This window comes from Somniosus microcephalus, chromosome 19 (assembly GCF_052327205.1).
Source record: "Somniosus microcephalus isolate GS21.2 chromosome 19, FLI_Smic_1.0, whole genome shotgun sequence".
In the NCBI taxonomy this organism is placed as follows: domain Eukaryota; kingdom Metazoa; phylum Chordata; class Chondrichthyes; order Squaliformes; family Somniosidae; genus Somniosus; species Somniosus microcephalus.
In genome coordinates, this window is record NC_141005.1 from 22977758 (window position 1) to 22998769 (window position 21012).

Here is a 21012-nt window from a genome sequence, read left to right on the forward strand (position 1 = left end):
AGTTGGATCCAAAATTGGCTCAGAGGCAGGAAACAAAGGGTAATGGTCGAAGGGTGTTTTTGTGACCGGAAGGCTGTTTCCAGTGGGGTTCCGCAGGGCTCACAGAATCACAGAAACCCCACAGTGCAGATAGAGGCCATTTCGGCCCATCGAGCCTGCACCGACTCAGTACTGGGCCCTTTGCTTTTTCTGGTATATATCAATGATTTGGATTTGAATGTAGGAAGTATGATTAAGAAGTTTGCAGATGATACAAAAATTGGCCGTGTGGTTAATAATGAAACAGAATGCTGTAGACTGCAGGAAGATATCAATGGACTCGTCTAGTGGGCAGAACAGTGGCAAATGGAATTCAGTTGGAATACACAATAAATGGTAGGACACTGAGAAATGCAGAGGATCAGCGGGACCTTGGAGTGCATGTCCACAGATCCCTGAAGGTAGCAGGACAGGTAGATAAAGTGGTTAAGCAGGCATACGGGATACTTGCCTTTATTAGCCGAGGCGTAGAATATAAGAGCGGGGAGGTTATGCTTCAACTGTATAAAACACTAGTTAGGCCGCAGCTAGAGTGCCGCGTGCAGTTCTGGTCACCACATTACAAGAAGGATGCGATTGCACGAGAGAAGGTGCAGAGGAGATTTCCGAGGATGTTGCCTGGGCTGGGGAATTTTAGTTATGAGGAAAGATTGGATAGGCTGGGGTTGTTTTCTTTGGAACACAGGAGGCTGAGGCGAGACCTAATTGAGGTGTGTAAAATTATGAGGGGCCGAGATAGAGTGGATAGGAAGGACCTATTTCCCTTAGCAGAAGGGTCAATAATAGATTTCAAGTAATTGGTAGGAGGTTTACAGGGAATTTGAGGAGACATTTTTTCACCCAGTGAATGGTGGGGGTCTGGAATGCACTGCCTGAAAGGGTGGTAGAGGCAGAAACCCTCATCACGTTTAAAAAGTACTTGGATATGCACTTGAACTGCCGTAACCTACAAGGCTACGGACCAAGTGCTGTAAAGTGGGATTTGGGTGGATTGCTCTTTGTCGGCTGGCACGGACAAGATGGGCCGAATGGCCTCCTTCTGTGCTGTAAATTTCTATGATTCTGCCTGATCATGTGACATCTGCCCACACGACTTCTACAAATGTTATTACATTGTAGCCAGGATTGTTTAGTTTCCAATTCCGCCCATTTTGAAGCCAGGTCTCCGTTATAGCTACTATTGCATAACCCCATGTGGCAACTTGCGCCTGCAACTCGTCAATCTTATTTGTAACGCTCCTCGCATTAACACACATGCATTTCAACAGCATGCTAGTTGGCTTTGCTTTTTTCCTGAATTTAACTGCTGCTCTTTCTACATTCTTCTTTGTTCTGTTGCTGTTTGTCCCTCCGAGTTTTCTATGCACCTTGTCTCTCCTCTCTGCTGCTGTGTCCTGGTGGCCCTCCGCCAGTGTGTGTATTTTGGCTATCTTATTTTCTTCTTCTGCTTATTTCGGCCCTGTGTCTGGAGCCCCTTGCATTTGTGTAGCAGCAGGAGAATGTGCAGCGAAGAAATGGTCAAAGGAAAGCGAGAGAGAGAGACAGAGAGAGAGAGAGCAGCAAAAAGGATGTTGATTGATTAAGAGCAGTGTGTGCGCGTGTGTGTGCAAAACGTTGAGCAGCCTGTGGCGGCAGCAAAAGCCTACTGCACCCAGTATTCCCAGGCGGTCTCCCATCCAAGTACTAACCAGGCCTGACTCTGCTTAGCTTCCGAGATCAGACGAGATCGGGCACATTCAGACTAGTATGGCCGTAGGCATATGCTAGCTGGCTTTCTCTTTACTTAAAGCTGTCGCCCATTTTTTTCTCTTCTACGCATTCATACAAGTATTCAACACTCAATTTACATTTACAAATTTTACTCCTCCCGCAACCCCCCACCCCCCCTCCACCTCTTCTTGCTGCTCTGCCTCCCACACAAACAAACTACAAGCCCAACCCTTCATTGCCTTCTATTCAAATATTACATCAAATAAACATGCTCAAACACCAAGTCTTAAGGGCTGTAGCATCTTTCAAACTGGACAAATACCCAGGCCCGCATCAAATCTATCCCACACTCTTAAGAGAAGTAAGACACCAAATAGCACAGGCTCTCACCATCATTTTACAATCCTCTCTGGCTACAGGTGTGGTGCCCGACCACTGGAGGACTGCTAACGTGCTACCGTTCTTTCAAAAGGGAGAGAGGGATAGACCGCATAATTACAGGCCAGTCAGCCTAACCTCGGTGGTGGGAAAATTATTGGAAAAAGTTCTGAGGGACAGGAGAAATCTTCATTTAGAAAGACACGGATTAATCAGGGACAGTCAGCATGGATTTCTTAACGGAAGGTCGTGTCTGACTAACGCAATTCAATTTTTCGAGGAGGTAACAAGGAGGGTCGATGAGGGTAGTGCCTTTGATGTAGTCTATATGGATTTTAGCAAGGCTTTTGATAAGGTCCCGCATGCCAGATTGGTCACGAAAGTAAAAGCCCATGGGATCCAAGGCAAAGTGGCAAGTTGGATCCAAAATTGGCTCAGAGGCAGGAAACAAAGGGTAATGGTCGAAGGGTGTTTTTGTGACCGGAAGGCTGTTTCCAGTGGGGTTCCGCAGGGCTCAGAGAATCACAGAAACCCCACAGTGCAGATAGAGGCCATTTCGGCCCATCGAGCCTGCACCGACTCAGTACTGGGCCCTTTGCTTTTTCTGGTATATATCAATGATTTGGATTTGAATGTAGGAAGTATGATTAAGAAGTTTGCAGATGATACAAAAATTGGCCGTGTGGTTAATAATGAAACAGAATGCTGTAGACTGCAGGAAGATATCAATGGACTCGTCTAGTGGGCAGAACAGTGGCAAATGGAATTCAGTTGGAATACACAATAAATGGTAGGACACTGAGAAATGCAGAGGATCAGCGGGACCTTGGAGTGCATGTCCACAGATCCCTGAAGGTAGCAGGACAGGTAGATAAAGTGGTTAAGCAGGCATACGGGATACTTGCCTTTATTAGCCGAGGCGTAGAATATAAGAGCGGGGAGGTTATGCTTCAACTGTATAAAACACTAGTTAGGCCGCAGCTAGAGTGCCGCGTGCAGTTCTGGTCACCACATTACAAGAAGGATGCGATTGCACTAGAGAAGGTGCAGAGGAGATTTCCGAGGATGTTGCCTGGGCTGGGGAATTTTAGTTATGAGGAAAGATTGGATAGGCTGGGGTTGTTTTCTTTGGAACACAGGAGGCTGAGGCGAGACCTAATTGAGGTGTGTAAAATTATGAGGGGCCGAGATAGAGTGGATAGGAAGGACCTATTTCCCTTAGCAGAAGGGTCAATAATAGATTTCAAGTAATTGGTAGGAGGTTTACAGGGAATTTGAGGAGACATTTTTTCACCCAGTGAATGGTGGGGGTCTGGAATGCACTGCCTGAAAGGGTGGTAGAGGCAGAAACCCTCATCACGTTTAAAAAGTACTTGGATATGCACTTGAACTGCCGTAACCTACAAGGCTACGGACCAAGTGCTGTAAAGTGGGATTTGGGTGGATTGCTCTTTGTCGGCTGGCACGGACAAGATGGGCCGAATGGCCTCCTTCTGTGCTGTAAATTTCTATGATTCTGCCTGATCATGTGACATCTGCCCACACGACTTCTACAAATGTTATTACATTGTAGCCAGGATTGTTTAGTTTCCAATTCCGCCCATTTTGAAGCCAGGTCTCCGTTATGGCTACTATTGCATAACCCCATGTGGCAACTTGCGCCTGCAACTCGTCAATCTCATTTGTAACGCTCCTCGCATTAACACACATGCATTTCAACAGCATGCTAGTTGGCTTTGCTTTTTTCCTGAATTTAACTGCTGCTCTTTCTACATTCTTCTTTGTTCTGTTGCTGTTTGTCCCTCCGAGTTTTCTATGCACCTTGTCTCTCCTCTCTGCTGCTGTGTCCTGGTGGCCCTCCGCCAGTGTGTGTATTTTGGCTATCTTATTTTCTTCTTCTGCTTATTTTGGCCCTGTGTCTGGAGCCCCTTGCATTTGTGTAGCAGCAGGAGAATGTGCAGCGAAGAAATGGTCAAAGGAAAGCGAGAGAGAGAGAGACAGAGAGAGAGAGAGAGAGAGAGCAGCAAAAAGGATGTTGATTGATTAAGAGCAGTGTGTGCGCGTGTGTGTGCAAAACGTTGAGCAGCCTGTGGCGGCAGCAAAAGCCTACTGCACCTGGTATTCCCAGGCGGTCTCCCATCCAAGTACTAACCAGGCCTGACTCTGCTTAGCTTCCGAGATCAGACGAGATCGGGCGCATTCAGACTAGTATGGCCGTAGGCATATGCTAGCTGGCTTTCTCTTTACTTAAAGCTGTCGCCCATTTTTTTCTCTTCTACGCATTCATACAAGTATTCAACACTCAATTTACATTTACAAATTTTACTCCTCCCGCAACCCCCCACCCCCCCTCCACCTCTTCTTGCTGCTCTGCCTCCCACACAAACAAACTACAAGCCCAACCCTTCATTGCCTTCTATTCAAATATTACATCAAATAAACATGCTCAAACACCAAGTCTTAAGGGCTGTAGCATCTTTCAAACTGGACAAATACCCAGGCCCGCATCAAATCTATCCCACACTCTTAAGAGAAGTAAGACACCAAATAGCACAGGCTCTCACCATCATTTTACAATCCTCTCTGGCTACAGGTGTGGTGCCCGACCACTGGAGGACTGCTAACGTGCTACCGTTCTTTCAAAAGGGAGAGAGGGATAGACCGCATAATTACAGGCCAGTCAGCCTAACCTCGGTGGTGGGAAAATTATTGGAAAAAGTTCTGAGGGACAGGAGAAATCTTCATTTAGAAAGACACGGATTAATCAGGGACAGTCAGCATGGATTTCTTAACGGAAGGTCGTGTCTGACTAATGCAATTCAATTTTTCGAGGAGGTAACAAGGAGGGTCGATGAGGGTAGTGCCTTTGATGTAGTCTATATGGATTTTAGCAAGGCTTTTGATAAGGTCCCGCATGCCAGATTGGTCACGAAAGTAAAAGCCCATGGGATCCAAGGCAAAGTGGCAAGTTGGATCCAAAATTGGCTCAGAGGCAGGAAACAAGGGTGTTTTTGTGACCGGAAGGCTGTTTCCAGTGGGGTTCCGCAGGGCTCACAGAATCACAGAAACCCCACAGTGCAGATAGAGGCCATTTCGGCCCATCGAGCCTGCACCGACTCAGTACTGGGCCCTTTGCTTTTTCTGGTATATATCAATGATTTGGATTTGAATGTAGGAAGTATGATTAAGAAGTTTGCAGATGATACAAAAATTGGCCGTGTGGTTAATAATGAAACAGAATGCTGTAGACTGCAGGAAGATATCAATGGACTCGTCTAGTGGGCAGAACAGTGGCAAATGGAATTCAGTTGGAATACACAATAAATGGTAGGACACTGAGAAATGCAGAGGATCAGCGGGACCTTGGAGTGCATGTCCACAGATCCCTGAAGGTAGCAGGACAGGTAGATAAAGTGGTTAAGCAGGCATACGGGATACTTGCCTTTATTAGCCGAGGCGTAGAATATAAGAGCGGGGAGGTTATGCTTCAACTGTATAAAACACTAGTTAGGCCGCAGCTAGAGTGCCGCGTGCAGTTCTGGTCACCACATTACAAGAAGGATGCGATTGCACTAGAGAAGGTGCAGAGGAGATTTCCGAGGATGTTGCCTGGGCTGGGGAATTTTAGTTATGAGGAAAGATTGGATAGGCTGGGGTTGTTTTCTTTGGAACACAGGAGGCTGAGGTGAGACCTAATTGAGGTGTGTAAAATTATGAGGGGCCGAGATAGAGTGGATAGGAAGGACCTATTTCCCTTAGCAGAAGGGTCAATAATAGATTTCAAGTAATTGGTAGGAGGTTTACAGGGAATTTGAGGAGACATTTTTTCACCCAGTGAATGGTGGGGGTCTGGAATGCACTGCCTGAAAGGGTGGTAGAGGCAGAAACCCTCATCACGTTTAAAAAGTACTTGGATATGCACTTGAACTGCCGTAACCTACAAGGCTACGGACCAAGTGCTGTAAAGTGGGATTTGGGTGGATTGCTCTTTGTCGGCTGGCACGGACAAGATGGGCCGAATGGCCTCCTTCTGTGCTGTAAATTTCTATGATTCTGCCTGATCATGTGACATCTGCCCACACGACTTCTACAAATGTTATTACATTGTAGCCAGGATTGTTTAGTTTCCAATTCCGCCCATTTTGAAGCCAGGTCTCCGTTATGGCTACTATTGCATAACCCCATGTGGCAACTTGCGCCTGCAACTCGTCAATCTTATTTGTAACGCTCCTCGCATTAACACACATGCATTTCAACAGCATGCTAGTTGGCTTTGCTTTTTTCCTGAATTTAACTGCTGCTCTTTCTACATTCTTCTTTGTTCTGTTGCTGTTTGTCCCTCCGAGTTTTCTATGCACCTTGTCTCTCCTCTCTGCTGCTGTGTCCTGGTGGCCCTCCGCCAGTGTGTGTATTTTGGCTATCTTATTTTCTTCTTCTGCTTATTTCGGCCCTGTGTCTGGAGCCCCTTGCATTTGTGTAGCAGCAGGAGAATGTGCAGCGAAGAAATGGTCAAAGGAAAGCGAGAGAGAGAGAGAGAGAGAGAGAGAGCAGCAAAAAGGATGTTGATTGATTAAGAGCAGTGTGTGCGCGTGTGTGTGCAAAACGTTGAGCAGCCTGTAGCGGCAGCAAAAGCCTACTGCACCTGGTATTCCCAGGCGGTCTCCCATCCAAGTACTAACCAGGCCTGACTCTGCTTAGCTTCCGAGATCAGACGAGATCGGGCGCATTCAGACTAGTATGGCCGTAGGCATATGCTGGCTGGCTTTCTCTTTACTTAAAGCTGTCGCCCATTTTTTTCTCTTCTACGCATTCATACAAGTATTCAACACTCAATTTACATTTACAAATTTTACTCCTCCCGCAACCCCCCACCCCCCCTCCACCTCTTCTTGCTGCTCTGCCTCCCACACAAACAAACTACAAGCCCAACCCTTCATTGCCTTCTATTCAAATATTACATCAAATAAACATGCTCAAACACCAAGTCTTAAGGGCTGTAGCATCTTTCAAACTGGACAAATACCCAGGCCCGCATCAAATCTATCCCACACTCTTAAGAGAAGTAAGACACCAAATAGCACAGGCTCTCACCATCATTTTACAATCCTCTCTGGCTACAGGTGTGGTGCCCGACCACTGGAGGACTGCTAACGTGCTACCGTTCTTTCAAAAGGGAGAGAGGGATAGACCGCATAATTACAGGCCAGTCAGCCTAACCTCGGTGGTGGGTAAATTATTGGAAAAAGTTCTGAGGGACAGGAGAAATCTTCATTTAGAAAGACACGGATTAATCAGGGACAGTCAGCATGGATTTCTTAACGGAAGGTCGTGTCTGACTAACGCAATTCAATTTTTCGAGGAGGTAACAAGGAGGGTCGATGAGGGTAGTGCCTTTGATGTAGTCTATATGGATTTTAGCAAGGCTTTTGATAAGGTCCCGCATGCCAGATTGGTCACGAAAGTAAAAGCCCATGGGATCCAAGGCAAAGTGGCAAGTTGGATCCAAAATTGGCTCAGAGGCAGGAAACAAAGGGTAATGGTCGAAGGGTGTTTTTGTGACCGGAAGGCTGTTTCCAGTGGGGTTCCGCAGGGCTCACAGAATCACAGAAACCCCACAGTGCAGATAGAGGCCATTTCGGCCCATCGAGCCTGCACCGACTCAGTACTGGGCCCTTTGCTTTTTCTGGTATATATCAATGATTTGGATTTGAATGTAGGAAGTATGATTAAGAAGTTTGCAGATGATACAAAAATTGGCCGTGTGGTTAATAATGAAACAGAATGCTGTAGACTGCAGGAAGATATCAATGGACTCATCTAGTGGGCAGAACAGTGGCAAATGGAATTCAGTTGGAATACACAATAAATGGTAGGACACTGAGAAATGCAGAGGATCAGCGGGACCTTGGAGTGCATGTCCACAGATCCCTGAAGGTAGCAGGACAGGTAGATAAAGTGGTTAAGCAGGCATACGGGATACTTGCCTTTATTAGCCGAGGCGTAGAATATAAGAGCGGGGAGGTTATGCTTCAACTGTATAAAACACTAGTTAGGCCGCAGCTAGAGTGCCGCGTGCAGTTCTGGTCACCACATTACAAGAAGGATGCGATTGCACTAGAGAAGGTGCAGAGGAGATTTCCGAGGATGTTGCCTGGGCTGGGGAATTTTAGTTATGAGGAAAGATTGGATAGGCTGGGGTTGTTTTCTTTGGAACACAGGAGGCTGAGGCGAGACCTAATTGAGGTGTGTAAAATTATGAGGGGCCGAGATAGAGTGGATAGGAAGGACCTATTTCCCTTAGCAGAAGGGTCAATAATAGATTTCAAGTAATTGGTAGGAGGTTTACAGGGAATTTGAGGAGACATTTTTTCACCCAGTGAATGGTGGGGGTCTGGAATGCACTGCCTGAAAGGGTGGTAGAGGCAGAAACCCTCATCACGTTTAAAAAGTACTTGGATATGCACTTGAACTGCCGTAACCTACAAGGCTACGGACCAAGTGCTGTAAAGTGGGATTTGGGTGGATTGCTCTTTGTCGGCTGGCACGGACAAGATGGGCCGAATGGCCTCCTTCTGTGCTGTAAATTTCTATGATTCTGCCTGATCATGTGACATCTGCCCACACGACTTCTACAAATGTTATTACATTGTAGCCAGGATTGTTTAGTTTCCAATTCCGCCCATTTTGAAGCCAGGTCTCCGTTATGGCTACTATTGCATAACCCCATGTGGCAACTTGCGCCTGCAACTCGTCAATCTTATTTGTAACACTCCTCGCATTAACACACATGCATTTCAACAGCATGCTAGTTGGCTTTGCTTTTTTCCTGAATTTAACTGCTGCTCTTTCTACATTCTTCTTTGTTCTGTTGCTGTTTGTCCCTCCGAGTTTTCTATGCACCTTGTCTCTCCTCTCTGCTGCTGTGTCCTGGTGGCCCTCCGCCAGTGTGTGTATTTTGGCTATCTTATTTTCTTCTTCTGCTTATTTTGGCCCTGTGTCTGGAGCCCCTTGCATTTGTGTAGTAGCAGGAGAATGTGCAGCGAAGAAATGGTCAAAGGAAAGCGAGAGAGAGAGCAGCAAAAAGGATGTTGATTGATTAAGAGCAGTGTGTGCGCGTGTGTGTGCAAAACGTTGAGCAGCCTGTGGCGGCAGCAAAAGCCTACTGCACCTGGTATTCCCAGGCAGTCTCCCATCCAAGTACTAACCAGGCCTGACTCTGCTTAGCTTCCGAGATCAGACGAGATCGGGCGCATTCAGACTAGTATGGCCGTAGGCATATGCTAGCTGGCTTTCTCTTTACTTAAAGCTGTCGCCCATTTTTTTCTCTTCTACGCATTCATACAAGTATTCAACACTCAATTTACATTTACAAATTTTACTCCTCCCGCAACCCCCCACCCCCCCTCCACCTCTTCTTGCTGCTCTGCCTCCCACACAAACAAACTACAAGCCCAACCCTTCATTGCCTTCTATTCAAATATTACATCAAATAAACATGCTCAAACACCAAGTCTTAAGGGCTGTAGCATCTTTCAAACTGGACAAATACCCAGGCCCGCATCAAATCTATCCCACACTCTTAAGAGAAGTAAGACACCAAATAGCACAGGCTCTCACCATCATTTTACAATCCTCTCTGGCTACAGGTGTGGTGCCCGACCACTGGAGGACTGCTAACGTGCTACCGCTCTTTCAAAAGGGAGAGAGGGATAGACCGCATAATTACAGGCCAGTCAGCCTAACCTCGGTGGTGGGAAAATTATTGGAAAAAGTTCTGAGGGACAGGAGAAATCTTCATTTAGAAAGACACGGATTAATCAGGGACAGTCAGCATGGATTTCTTAACGGAAGGTCGTGTCTGACTAACGCAATTCAATTTTTCGAGGAGGTAACAAGGAGGGTCGATGAGGGTAGTGCCTTTGATGTAGTCTATATGGATTTTAGCAAGGCTTTTGATAAGGTCCCGCATGCCAGATTGGTCACGAAAGTAAAAGCCCATGGGATCCAAGGCAAAGTGGCAAGTTGGATCCAAAATTGGCTCAGAGGCAGGAAACAAAGGGTAATGGTCGGAAGGGTGTTTTTGTGACCGGAAGGCTGTTTCCAGTGGGGTTCCGCAGGGCTCACAGAATCACAGAAACCCCACAGTGCAGATAGAGGCCATTTCGGCCCATCGAGCCTGCACCGACTCAGTACTGGGCCCTTTGCTTTTTCTGGTATATATCAATGATTTGGATTTGAATGTAGGAAGTATGATTAAGAAGTTTGCAGATGATACAAAAATTGGCCGTGTGGTTAATAATGAAACAGAATGCTGTAGACTGCAGGAAGATATCAATGGACTCGTCTAGTGGGCAGAACAGTGGCAAATGGAATTCAGTTGGAATACACAATAAATGGTAGGACACTGAGAAATGCAGAGGATCAGCGGGACCTTGGAGTGCATGTCCACAGATCCCTGAAGGTAGCAGGACAGGTAGATAAAGTGGTTAAGCAGGCATACGGGATACTTGCCTTTATTAGCCGAGGCGTAGAATATAAGAGCGGGGAGGTTATGCTTCAACTGTATAAAACACTAGTTAGGCCGCAGCTAGAGTGCCGCGTGCAGTTCTGGTCACCACATTACAAGAAGGATGCGATTGCACTAGAGAAGGTGCAGAGGAGATTTCCGAGGATGTTGCCTGGGCTGGGGAATTTTAGTTATGAGGAAAGATTGGATAGGCTGGGGTTGTTTTCTTTGGAACACAGGAGGCTGAGGTGAGACCTAATTGAGGTGTGTAAAATTATGAGGGGCCGAGATAGAGTGGATAGGAAGGACCTATTTCCCTTAGCAGAAGGGTCAATAATAGATTTCAAGTAATTGGTAGGAGGTTTACAGGGAATTTGAGGAGACATTTTTTCACCCAGTGAATGGTGGGGGTCTGGAATGCACTGCCTGAAAGGGTGGTAGAGGCAGAAACCCTCATCACGTTTAAAAAGTACTTGGATATGCACTTGAACTGCCGTAACCTACAAGGCTACGGACCAAGTGCTGTAAAGTGGGATTTGGGTGGATTGCTCTTTGTCGGCTGGCACGGACAAGATGGGCCGAATGGCCTCCTTCTGTGCTGTAAATTTCTATGATTCTGCCTGATCATGTGACATCTGCCCACACGACTTCTACAAATGTTATTACATTGTAGCCAGGATTGTTTAGTTTCCAATTCCGCCCATTTTGAAGCCAGGTCTCCGTTATGGCTACTATTGCATAACCCCATGTGGCAACTTGCGCCTGCAACTCGTCAATCTTATTTGTAACGCTCCTCGCATTAACACACATGCATTTCAACAGCATGCTAGTTGGCTTTGCTTTTTTCCTGAATTTAACTGCTGCTCTTTCTACATTCTTCTTTGTTCTGTTGCTGTTTGTCCCTCCGAGTTTTCTATGCACCTTGTCTCTCCTCTCTGCTGCTGTGTCCTGGTGGCCCTCCGCCAGTGTGTGTATTTTGGCTATCTTATTTTCTTCTTCTGCTTATTTCGGCCCTGTGTCTGGAGCCCCTTGCATTTGTGTAGCAGCAGGAGAATGTGCAGCGAAGAAATGGTCAAAGGAAAGCGAGAGAGAGAGAGAGAGAGAGAGAGAGCAGCAAAAAGGATGTTGATTGATTAAGAGCAGTGTGTGCGCGTGTGTGTGCAAAACGTTGAGCAGCCTGTAGCGGCAGCAAAAGCCTACTGCACCTGGTATTCCCAGGCAGTCTCCCATCCAAGTACTAACCAGGCCTGACTCTGCTTAGCTTCCGAGATCAGACGAGATCGGGCGCGTTCAGACTAGTATGGCCGTAGGCATATGCTAGCTGGCTTTCTCTTTACTTAAAGCTGTCGCCCATTTTTTTCTCTTCTACACATTCATACAAGTATTCAACACTCAATTTACATTTACAAATTTTACTCCTCCCGCAACCCCCCACCCCCCCTCCACCTCTTCTTGCTGCTCTGCCTCCCACACAAACAAACTACAAGCCCAACCCTTCATTGCCTTCTATTCAAATATTACATCAAATAAACATGCTCAAACACCAAGTCTTAAGGGCTGTAGCATCTTTCAAACTGGACAAATACCCAGGCCCGCATCAAATCTATCCCACACTCTTAAGAGAAGTAAGACACCAAATAGCACAGGCTCTCACCATCATTTTACAATCCTCTCTGGCTACAGGTGTGGTGCCCGACCACTGGAGGACTGCTAACGTGCTACCGTTCTTTCAAAAGGGAGAGAGGGATAGACCGCATAATTACAGGCCAGTCAGCCTAACCTCGGTGGTGGGTAAATTATTGGAAAAAGTTCTGAGGGACAGGAGAAATCTTCATTTAGAAAGACACGGATTAATCAGGGACAGTCAGCATGGATTTCTTAACGGAAGGTCGTGTCTGACTAACGCAATTCAATTTTTCGAGGAGGTAACAAGGAGGGTCGATGAGGGTAGTGCCTTTGATGTAGTCTATATGGATTTTAGCAAGGCTTTTGATAAGGTCCCGCATGCCAGATTGGTCACGAAAGTAAAAGCCCATGGGATCCAAGGCAAAGTGGCAAGTTGGATCCAAAATTGGCTCAGAGGCAGGAAACAAAGGGTAATGGTCGAAGGGTGTTTTTGTGACCGGAAGGCTGTTTCCAGTGGGGTTCCGCAGGGCTCAGAGAATCACAGAAACCCCACAGTGCAGATAGAGGCCATTTCGGCCCATCGAGCCTGCACCGACTCAGTACTGGGCCCTTTGCTTTTTCTGGTATATATCAATGATTTGGATTTGAATGTAGGAAGTATGATTAAGAAGTTTGCAGATGATACAAAAATTGGCCGTGTGGTTAATAATGAAACAGAATGCTGTAGACTGCAGGAAGATATCAATGGACTCGTCTAGTGGGCAGAACAGTGGCAAATGGAATTCAGTTGGAATACACAATAAATGGTAGGACACTGAGAAATGCAGAGGATCAGCGGGACCTTGGAGTGCATGTCCACAGATCCCTGAAGGTAGCAGGACAGGTAGATAAAGTGGTTAAGCAGGCATACGGGATACTTGCCTTTATTAGCCGAGGCGTAGAATATAAGAGCGGGGAGGTTATGCTTCAACTGTATAAAACACTAGTTAGGCCGCAGCTAGAGTGCCGCGTGCAGTTCTGGTCACCACATTACAAGAAGGATGCGATTGCACTAGAGAAGGTGCAGAGGAGATTTCCGAGGATGTTGCCTGGGCTGGGGAATTTTAGTTATGAGGAAAGATTGGATAGGCTGGGGTTGTTTTCTTTGGAACACAGGAGGCTGAGGCGAGACCTAATTGAGGTGTGTAAAATTATGAGGGGCCGAGATAGAGTGGATAGGAAGGACCTATTTCCCTTAGCAGAAGGGTCAATAATAGATTTCAAGTAATTGGTAGGAGGTTTACAGGGAATTTGAGGAGACATTTTTTCACCCAGTGAATGGTGGGGGTCTGGAATGCACTGCCTGAAAGGGTGGTAGAGGCAGAAACCCTCATCACGTTTAAAAAGTACTTGGATATGCACTTGAACTGCCGTAACCTACAAGGCTACGGACCAAGTGCTGTAAAGTGGGATTTGGGTGGATTGCTCTTTGTCGGCTGGCACGGACAAGATGGGCCGAATGGCCTCCTTCTGTGCTGTAAATTTCTATGATTCTGCCTGATCATGTGACATCTGCCCACACGACTTCTACAAATGTTATTACATTGTAGCCAGGATTGTTTAGTTTCCAATTCCGCCCATTTTGAAGCCAGGTCTCCGTTATGGCTACTATTGCATAACCCCATGTGGCAACTTGCGCCTGCAACTCGTCAATCTTATTTGTAACACTCCTCGTTTTAACACACATGCATTTCAACAGCATGCTAGTTGGCTTTGCTTTTTTCCTGAATTTAACTGCTGCTCTTTCTACATTCTTCTTTGTTCTGTTGCTGTTTGTCCCTCCGAGTTTTCTATGCACCTTGTCTCTCCTCTCTGCTGCTGTGTCCTGGTGGCCCTCCGCCAGTGTGTGTATTTTGGCTATCTTATTTTCTTCTTCTGCTTATTTCGGCCCTGTGTCTGGAGCCCCTTGCATTTGTGTAGCAGCAGGAGAATGTGCAGCGAAGAAATGGTCAAAGGAAAGCGAGAGAGAGAGAGAGAGCAGCAAAAAGGATGTTGATTGATTAAGAGCAGTGTGTGCGCGTGTGTGTGCAAAACGTTGAGCAGCCTGTGGCGGCAGCAAAAGCCTACTGCACCTGGTATTCCCAGGCAGTCTCCCATCCAAGTACTAACCAGGCCTGACTCTGCTTAGCTTCCGAGATCAGACGAGATCGGGCGCATTCAGACTAGTATGGCCGTAGGCATATGCTAGCTGGCTTTCTCTTTACTTAAAGCTGTCGCCCATTTTTTTCTCTTCTACACATTCATACAAGTATTCAACACTCAATTTACATTTACAAATTTTACTCCTCCCGCAACCCCCCACCCCCCCTCCACCTCTTCTTGCTGCTCTGCCTCCCACACAAACAAACTACAAGCCCAACCCTTCATTGCCTTCTATTCAAATATTACATCAAATAAACATGCTCAAACACCAAGTCTTAAGGGCTGTAGCATCTTTCAAACTGGACAAATACCCAGGCCCGCATCAAATCTATCCCACACTCTTAAGAGAAGTAAGACACCAAATAGCACAGGCTCTCACCATCATTTTACAATCCTCTCTGGCTACAGGTGTGGTGCCCGACCACTGGAGGACTGCTAACGTGCTACCGCTCTTTCAAAAGGGAGAGAGGGATAGACCGCATAATTACAGGCCAGTCAGCCTAACCTCGGTGGTGGGAAAATTATTGGAAAAAGTTCTGAGGGACAGGAGAAATCTTCATTTAGAAAGACACGGATTAATCAGGGACAGTCAGCATGGATTTCTTAACGGAAGGTCGTGTCTGACTAACGCAATTCAATTTTTCGAGGAGGTAACAAGGAGGGTCGATGAGGGTAGTGCCTTTGATGTAGTCTATATGGATTTTAGCAAGGCTTTTGATAAGGTCCCGCATGCCAGATTGGTCACGAAAGTAAAAGCCCATGGGATCCAAGGCAAAGTGGCAAGTTGGATCCAAAATTGGCTCAGAGGCAGGAAACAAAGGGTAATGGTCGGAAGGGTGTTTTTGTGACCGGAAGGCTGTTTCCAGTGGGGTTCCGCAGGGCTCACAGAATCACAGAAACCCCACAGTGCAGATAGAGGCCATTTCGGCCCATCGAGCCTGCACCGACTCAGTACTGGGCCCTTTGCTTTTTCTGGTATATATCAATGATTTGGATTTGAATGTAGGAAGTATGATTAAGAAGTTTGCAGATGATACAAAAATTGGCCGTGTGGTTAATAATGAAACAGAATGCTGTAGACTGCAGGAAGATATCAATGGACTCGTCTAGTGGGCAGAACAGTGGCAAATGGAATTCAGTTGGAATACACAATAAATGGTAGGACACTGAGAAATGCAGAGGATCAGCGGGACCTTGGAGTGCATGTCCACAGATCCCTGAAGGTAGCAGGACAGGTAGATAAAGTGGTTAAGCAGGCATACGGGATACTTGCCTTTATTAGCCGAGGCGTAGAATATAAGAGCGGGGAGGTTATGCTTCAACTGTATAAAACACTAGTTAGGCCGCAGCTAGAGTGCCGCGTGCAGTTCTGGTCACCACATTACAAGAAGGATGCGATTGCACTAGAGAAGGTGCAGAGGAGATTTCCGAGGATGTTGCCTGGGCTGGGGAATTTTAGTTATGAGGAAAGATTGGATAGGCTGGGGTTGTTTTCTTTGGAACACAGGAGGCTGAGGCGAGACCTAATTGAGGTGTGTAAAATTATGAGGGGCCGAGATAGAGTGGATAGGAAGGACCTATTTCCCTTAGCAGAAGGGTCAATAATAGATTTCAAGTAATTGGTAGGAGGTTTACAGGGAATTTGAGGAGACATTTTTTCACCCAGTGAATGGTGGGGGTCTGGAATGCACTGCCTGAAAGGGTGGTAGAGGCAGAAACCCTCATCACGTTTAAAAAGTACTTGGATATGCACTTGAACTGCCGTAACCTACAAGGCTACGGACCAAGTGCTGTAAAGTGGGATTTGGGTGGATTGCTCTTTGTCGGCTGGCACGGACAAGATGGGCCGAATGGCCTCCTTCTGTGCTGTAAATTTCTATGATTCTGCCTGATCATGTGACATCTGCCCACACGACTTCTACAAATGTTATTACATTGTAGCCAGGATTGTTTAGTTTCCAATTCCGCCCATTTTGAAGCCAGGTCTCCGTTATGGCTACTATTGCATAACCCCATGTGGCAACTTGCGCCTGCAACTCGTCAATCTTATTTGTAACACTCCTCGTTTTAACACACATGCATTTCAACAGCATGCTAGTTGGCTTTGCTTTTTTCCTGAATTTAACTGCTGCTCTTTCTACATTCTTCTTTGTTCTGTTGCTGTTTGTCCCTCCGAGTTTTCTATGCACCTTGTCTCTCCTCTCTGCTGCTGTGTCCTGGTGGCCCTCCGCCAGTGTGTGTATTTTGGCTATCTTATTTTCTTCTTCTGCTTATTTCGGCCCTGTGTCTGGAGCCCCTTGCATTTGTGTAGCAGCAGGAGAATGTGCAGCGAAGAAATGGTCAAAGGAAAGCGAGAGAGAGAGAGAGAGCAGCAAAAAGGATGTTGATTGATTAAGAGCAGTGTGTGCGCGTGTGTGTGCAAAACGTTGAGCAGCCTGTGGCGGCAGCAAAAGCCTACTGCACCTGGTATTCCCAGGCAGTCTCCCATCCAAGTACTAACCAGGCCTGACTCTGCTTAGCTTCCGAGATCAGACGAGATCGGGCGCATTCAGACTAGTATGGCCGTAGGCATATGCTAGCTGGCTTTCTCTTTACTTAAAGCTGTCGCCCATTTTTTTCTCTTCTACACATTCATACAAGTATTCAACACTCAATTTACATTTACAAATTTTACTCCTCCCGCAACCCCCCACCCCCCCTCCACCTCTTCTTGCTGCTCTGCCTCCCACACAAACAAACTACAAGCCCAACCCTTCATTGCCTTCTATTCAAATATTACATCAAATAAACATGCTCAAACACCAAGTCTTAAGGGCTGTAGCATCTTTCAAACTGGACAAATACCCAGGCCCGCATCAAATCTATCCCACACTCTTAAGAGAAGTAAGACACCAAATAGCACAGGCTCTCACCATCATTTTACAATCCTCTCTGGCTACAGGTGTGGTGCCCGACCACTGGAGGACTGCTAACGTGCTACCGCTCTTTCAAAAGGGAGAGAGGGATAGACCGCATAATTACAGGCCAGTCAGCCTAACCTCGGTGGTGGGAAAATTATTGGAAAAAGTTCTGAGGGACAGGAGAAATCTTCATTTAGAAAGACACGGATTAATCAGGGACAGTCAGCATGGATTTCTTAACGGAAGGTCGTGTCTGACTAACGCAATTCAATTTTTCGAGGAGGTAACAAGGAGGGTCGATGAGGGTAGTGCCTTTGATGTAGTCTATATGGATTTTAGCAAGGCTTTTGATAAGGTCCCGCATGCCAGATTGGTCACGAAAGTAAAAGCCCATGGGATCCAAGGCAAAGTGGCAAGTTGGATCCAAAATTGGCTCAGAGGCAGGAAACAAAGGGTAATGGTCGAAGGGTGTTTTTGTGACCGGAAGGCTGTTTCCAGTGGGGTTCCGCAGGGCTCACAGAATCACAGAAACCCCACAGTGCAGATAGAGGCCATTTCGGCCCATCGAGCCTGCACCGACTCAGTACTGGGCCCTTTGCTTTTTCTGGTATATATCAATGATTTGGATTTGAATGTAGGAAGTATGATTAAGAAGTTTGCAGATGATACAAAAATTGGCCGTGTGGTTAATAATGAAACAGAATGCTGTAGACTGCAGGAAGATATCAATGGACTCGTCTAGTGGGCAGAACAGTGGCAAATGGAATTCAGTTGGAATACACAATAAATGGTAGGACACTGAGAAATGCAGAGGATCAGCGGGACCTTGGAGTGCATGTCCACAGATCCCTGAAGGTAGCAGGACAGGTAGATAAAGTGGTTAAGCAGGCATACGGGATACTTGCCTTTATTAGCCGAGGCGTAGAATATAAGAGCGGGGAGGTTATGCTTCAACTGTATAAAACACTAGTTAGGCCGCAGCTAGAGTGCCGCGTGCAGTTCTGGTCACCACATTACAAGAAGGATGCGATTGCACTAGAGAAGGTGCAGAGGAGATTTCCGAGGATGTTGCCTGGGCTGGGGAATTTTAGTTATGAGGAAAGATTGGATAGGCTGGGGTTGTTTTCTTTGGAACACAGGAGGCTGAGGCGAGACCTAATTGAGGTGTGTAAAATTATGAGGGGCCGAGATAGAGTGGATAGGAAGGACCTATTTCCCTTAGCAGAAGGGTCAATAATAGATTTCAAGTAATTGGTAGGAGGTTTACAGGGAATTTGAGGAGACATTTTTTCACCCAGTGAATGGTGGGGGTCTGGAATGCACTGCCTGAAAGGGTGGTAGAGGCAGAAACCCTCATCACGTTTAAAAAGTACTTGGATATGCACTTGAACTGCCGTAACCTACAAGGCTACGGACCAAGTGCTGTAAAGTGGGATTTGGGTGGATTGCTCTTTGTCGGCTGGCACGGACAAGATGGGCCGAATGGCCTCCTTCTGTGCTGTAAATTTCTATGACTCTGCCTGATCATGTGACATCTGCCCACACGACTTCTACAAATGTTATTACATTGTAGCCAGGATTGTTTAGTTTCCAATTCCGCCCATTTTGAAGCCAGGTCTCCGTTATGGCTACTATTGCATAACCCCATGTGGCAACTTGCGCCTGCAACTCGTCAATCTTATTTGTAACACTCCTCGCATTAACACACATGCATTTCAACAGCATGCTAGTTGGCTTTCCTTTTTTCCTGAATTTAACTGCTGCTCTTTCTACATTCTTCTTTGTTCTGTTGCTGTTTGTCCCTCCGAGTTTTCTATGCACCTTGTCTCTCCTCTCTGCTGCTGTGTCCTGGTGGCCCTCCGCCAGTGTGTGTATTTTGGCTATCTTATTTTCTTCTTCTGCTTATTTCGGCCCTGTGTCTGGAGCCCCTTGCATTTGTGTAGCAGCAGGAGAATGTGCAGCGAAGAAATGGTCAAAGGAAAGCGAGAGAGAGAGAGAGAGAGAGAGAGAGAGAGCAGCAAAAAGGATGTTGATTGATTAAGAGCAGTGTGTGCGCGTGTGTGCAAAACGTTGAGCAGCCTGTGGCGGCAGCAAAAGCCTACAGCACCTGGTATTCCCAGGCGGTCTCCCATCCAAGTACTAACCAGGCCTGACTCTGCTTCGCTTCCGAGATCAGACGAGATCGGGCGTATTCAGACTAGTATGGCCGCAGGCATATGCTAGCTGGCTTTCTCTTTACTTAAAGCTGTCGCCCATTTTTTTCTCTTCTACGCATTCATACAAGTATTCAACACTCAATTTACATTTACAAATTTTACTCCTCCCGCAACCCCCCACCCCCCCTCCACCTCTTCTTGCTGCTCTGCCTCCCACACAAACAAACTACAAGCCCAACCCTTCATTGCCTTCTATTCAAATATTACATCAAATAAACATGCTCAAACACCAAGTCTTAAGGGCTGTAGCATCTGTCAAACTGGACAAATACCCAGGCCCGCATCAAATCTATCCCACACTCTTAAGAGAAGTAAGACACCAAATAGCACAGGCTCTCACCATCATTTTACAATCCTCTCTGGCTACAGGTGTGGTGCCCGACCACTGGAGGACTGCTAACGTGCTACCGTTCTTTCAAAAGGGAGAGAGGGATAGACCGCATAATTACAGGACAGTCAGCCTAACCTCGGTGGTGGGAAAATTATTGGAAAAAGTTCTGAGGGACAGGAGAAATCTTCATTTAGAAAGACACGGATTAATCAGGGACAGTCAGCATGGATTTCTTAACGGAAGGTCGTGTCTGACTAACGCAATTCAATTTTTCGAGGAGGTAACAAGGAGGGTCGATGAGGGTAGTGCCTTTGATGTAGTCTATATGGATTTTAGCAAGGCTTTTGATAAGGTCCCGCATGCCAGATTGGTCACGAAAGTAAAAGCCCATGGGATCCAAGGCAAAGTGGCAAGTTGGATCCAAAATTGGCTCAGAGGCAGGAAACAAAGGGTAATGGTCGAAGGGTGTTTTTGTGACCGGAAGGCTGTTTCCAGTGGGGTTCCGCAGGGCTCAGAGAATCACAGAAACCCCACAGTGCAGATAGAGGCCATTTCGGCCCATCGAGCCTGCACCGACTCAGTACTGGGCCCTTTGCTTTTTCTGGTATATATCAATGATTTGGATTTGAATGTAGGAAGTATGATTAAGAAGTTTGCAGATGATACAAAAATTGGCCGTGTGGTTAATAATGAAACAGAATGCTGTAGACTGCAGGAAGATATCAATGGACTCGTCTAGTGGGCAGAACAGTGGCAAATGGAATTCAGTTGGAATACACAATAAATGGTAGGACACTGAGAAATGCAGAGGATCAGCGGGACCTTGGAGTGCATGTCCACAGATCCCTGAAGGTAGCAGGACAGGTAGATAAAGTGGTTAAGCAGGCATACGGGATACTTGCCTTTATTAGCCGAGGCGTAGAATATAAGAGCGGGGAGGTTATGCTTCAACTGTATAAAACACTAGTTAGGCCGCAGCTAGAGTGCCGCGTGCAGTTCTGGTCACCACATTACAAGAAGGATGCGATTGCACTAGAGAAGGTGCAGAGGAGATTTCCGAGGATGTTGCCTGGGCTGGGGAATTTTAGTTATGAGGAAAGATTGGATAGGCTGGGGTTGTTTTCT

At 46.5% G+C, this 21012-nt stretch overlaps 7 non-coding genes and 1 pseudogene across 7 annotated transcripts; all 8 read right to left on the reverse strand.

Moving 5' to 3' along the window:
* Window positions 1–1678: 1678 nt before the first annotated feature.
* Window positions 1679–1797, reverse strand: LOC147103770 (5S ribosomal RNA; annotated as a pseudogene).
* Window positions 1798–4230: 2433 nt separating this feature from the next.
* Window positions 4231–4349, reverse strand: LOC147103771 (5S ribosomal RNA). The gene has a single exon (XR_015072806.1). It is a non-coding gene; the product is annotated as a 5S ribosomal RNA (ribosomal RNA).
* Window positions 4350–6757: 2408 nt separating this feature from the next.
* On the reverse strand, window positions 6758–6876 carry LOC147103772 (5S ribosomal RNA). The gene has a single exon (XR_015072817.1). It is a non-coding gene; the product is annotated as a 5S ribosomal RNA (ribosomal RNA).
* Window positions 6877–9283: 2407 nt separating this feature from the next.
* Window positions 9284–9402, reverse strand: LOC147103773 (5S ribosomal RNA). The gene has a single exon (XR_015072661.1). It is a non-coding gene; the product is annotated as a 5S ribosomal RNA (ribosomal RNA).
* A 2424-nt stretch (window positions 9403–11826) lies between these two features.
* Window positions 11827–11945, reverse strand: LOC147103774 (5S ribosomal RNA). The gene has a single exon (XR_015072733.1). It is a non-coding gene; the product is annotated as a 5S ribosomal RNA (ribosomal RNA).
* A 2413-nt stretch (window positions 11946–14358) lies between these two features.
* Window positions 14359–14477, reverse strand: LOC147103775 (5S ribosomal RNA). Its single transcript, XR_015072663.1, has one exon. It is a non-coding gene; the product is annotated as a 5S ribosomal RNA (ribosomal RNA).
* Window positions 14478–16891: 2414 nt separating this feature from the next.
* LOC147103776 (5S ribosomal RNA) lies at window positions 16892–17010 on the reverse strand. The gene has a single exon (XR_015072664.1). It is a non-coding gene; the product is annotated as a 5S ribosomal RNA (ribosomal RNA).
* Window positions 17011–19435: 2425 nt separating this feature from the next.
* Window positions 19436–19554, reverse strand: LOC147103777 (5S ribosomal RNA). The gene has a single exon (XR_015072453.1). It is a non-coding gene; the product is annotated as a 5S ribosomal RNA (ribosomal RNA).
* Between the last annotated feature and the right edge of the window lie 1458 nt (window positions 19555–21012).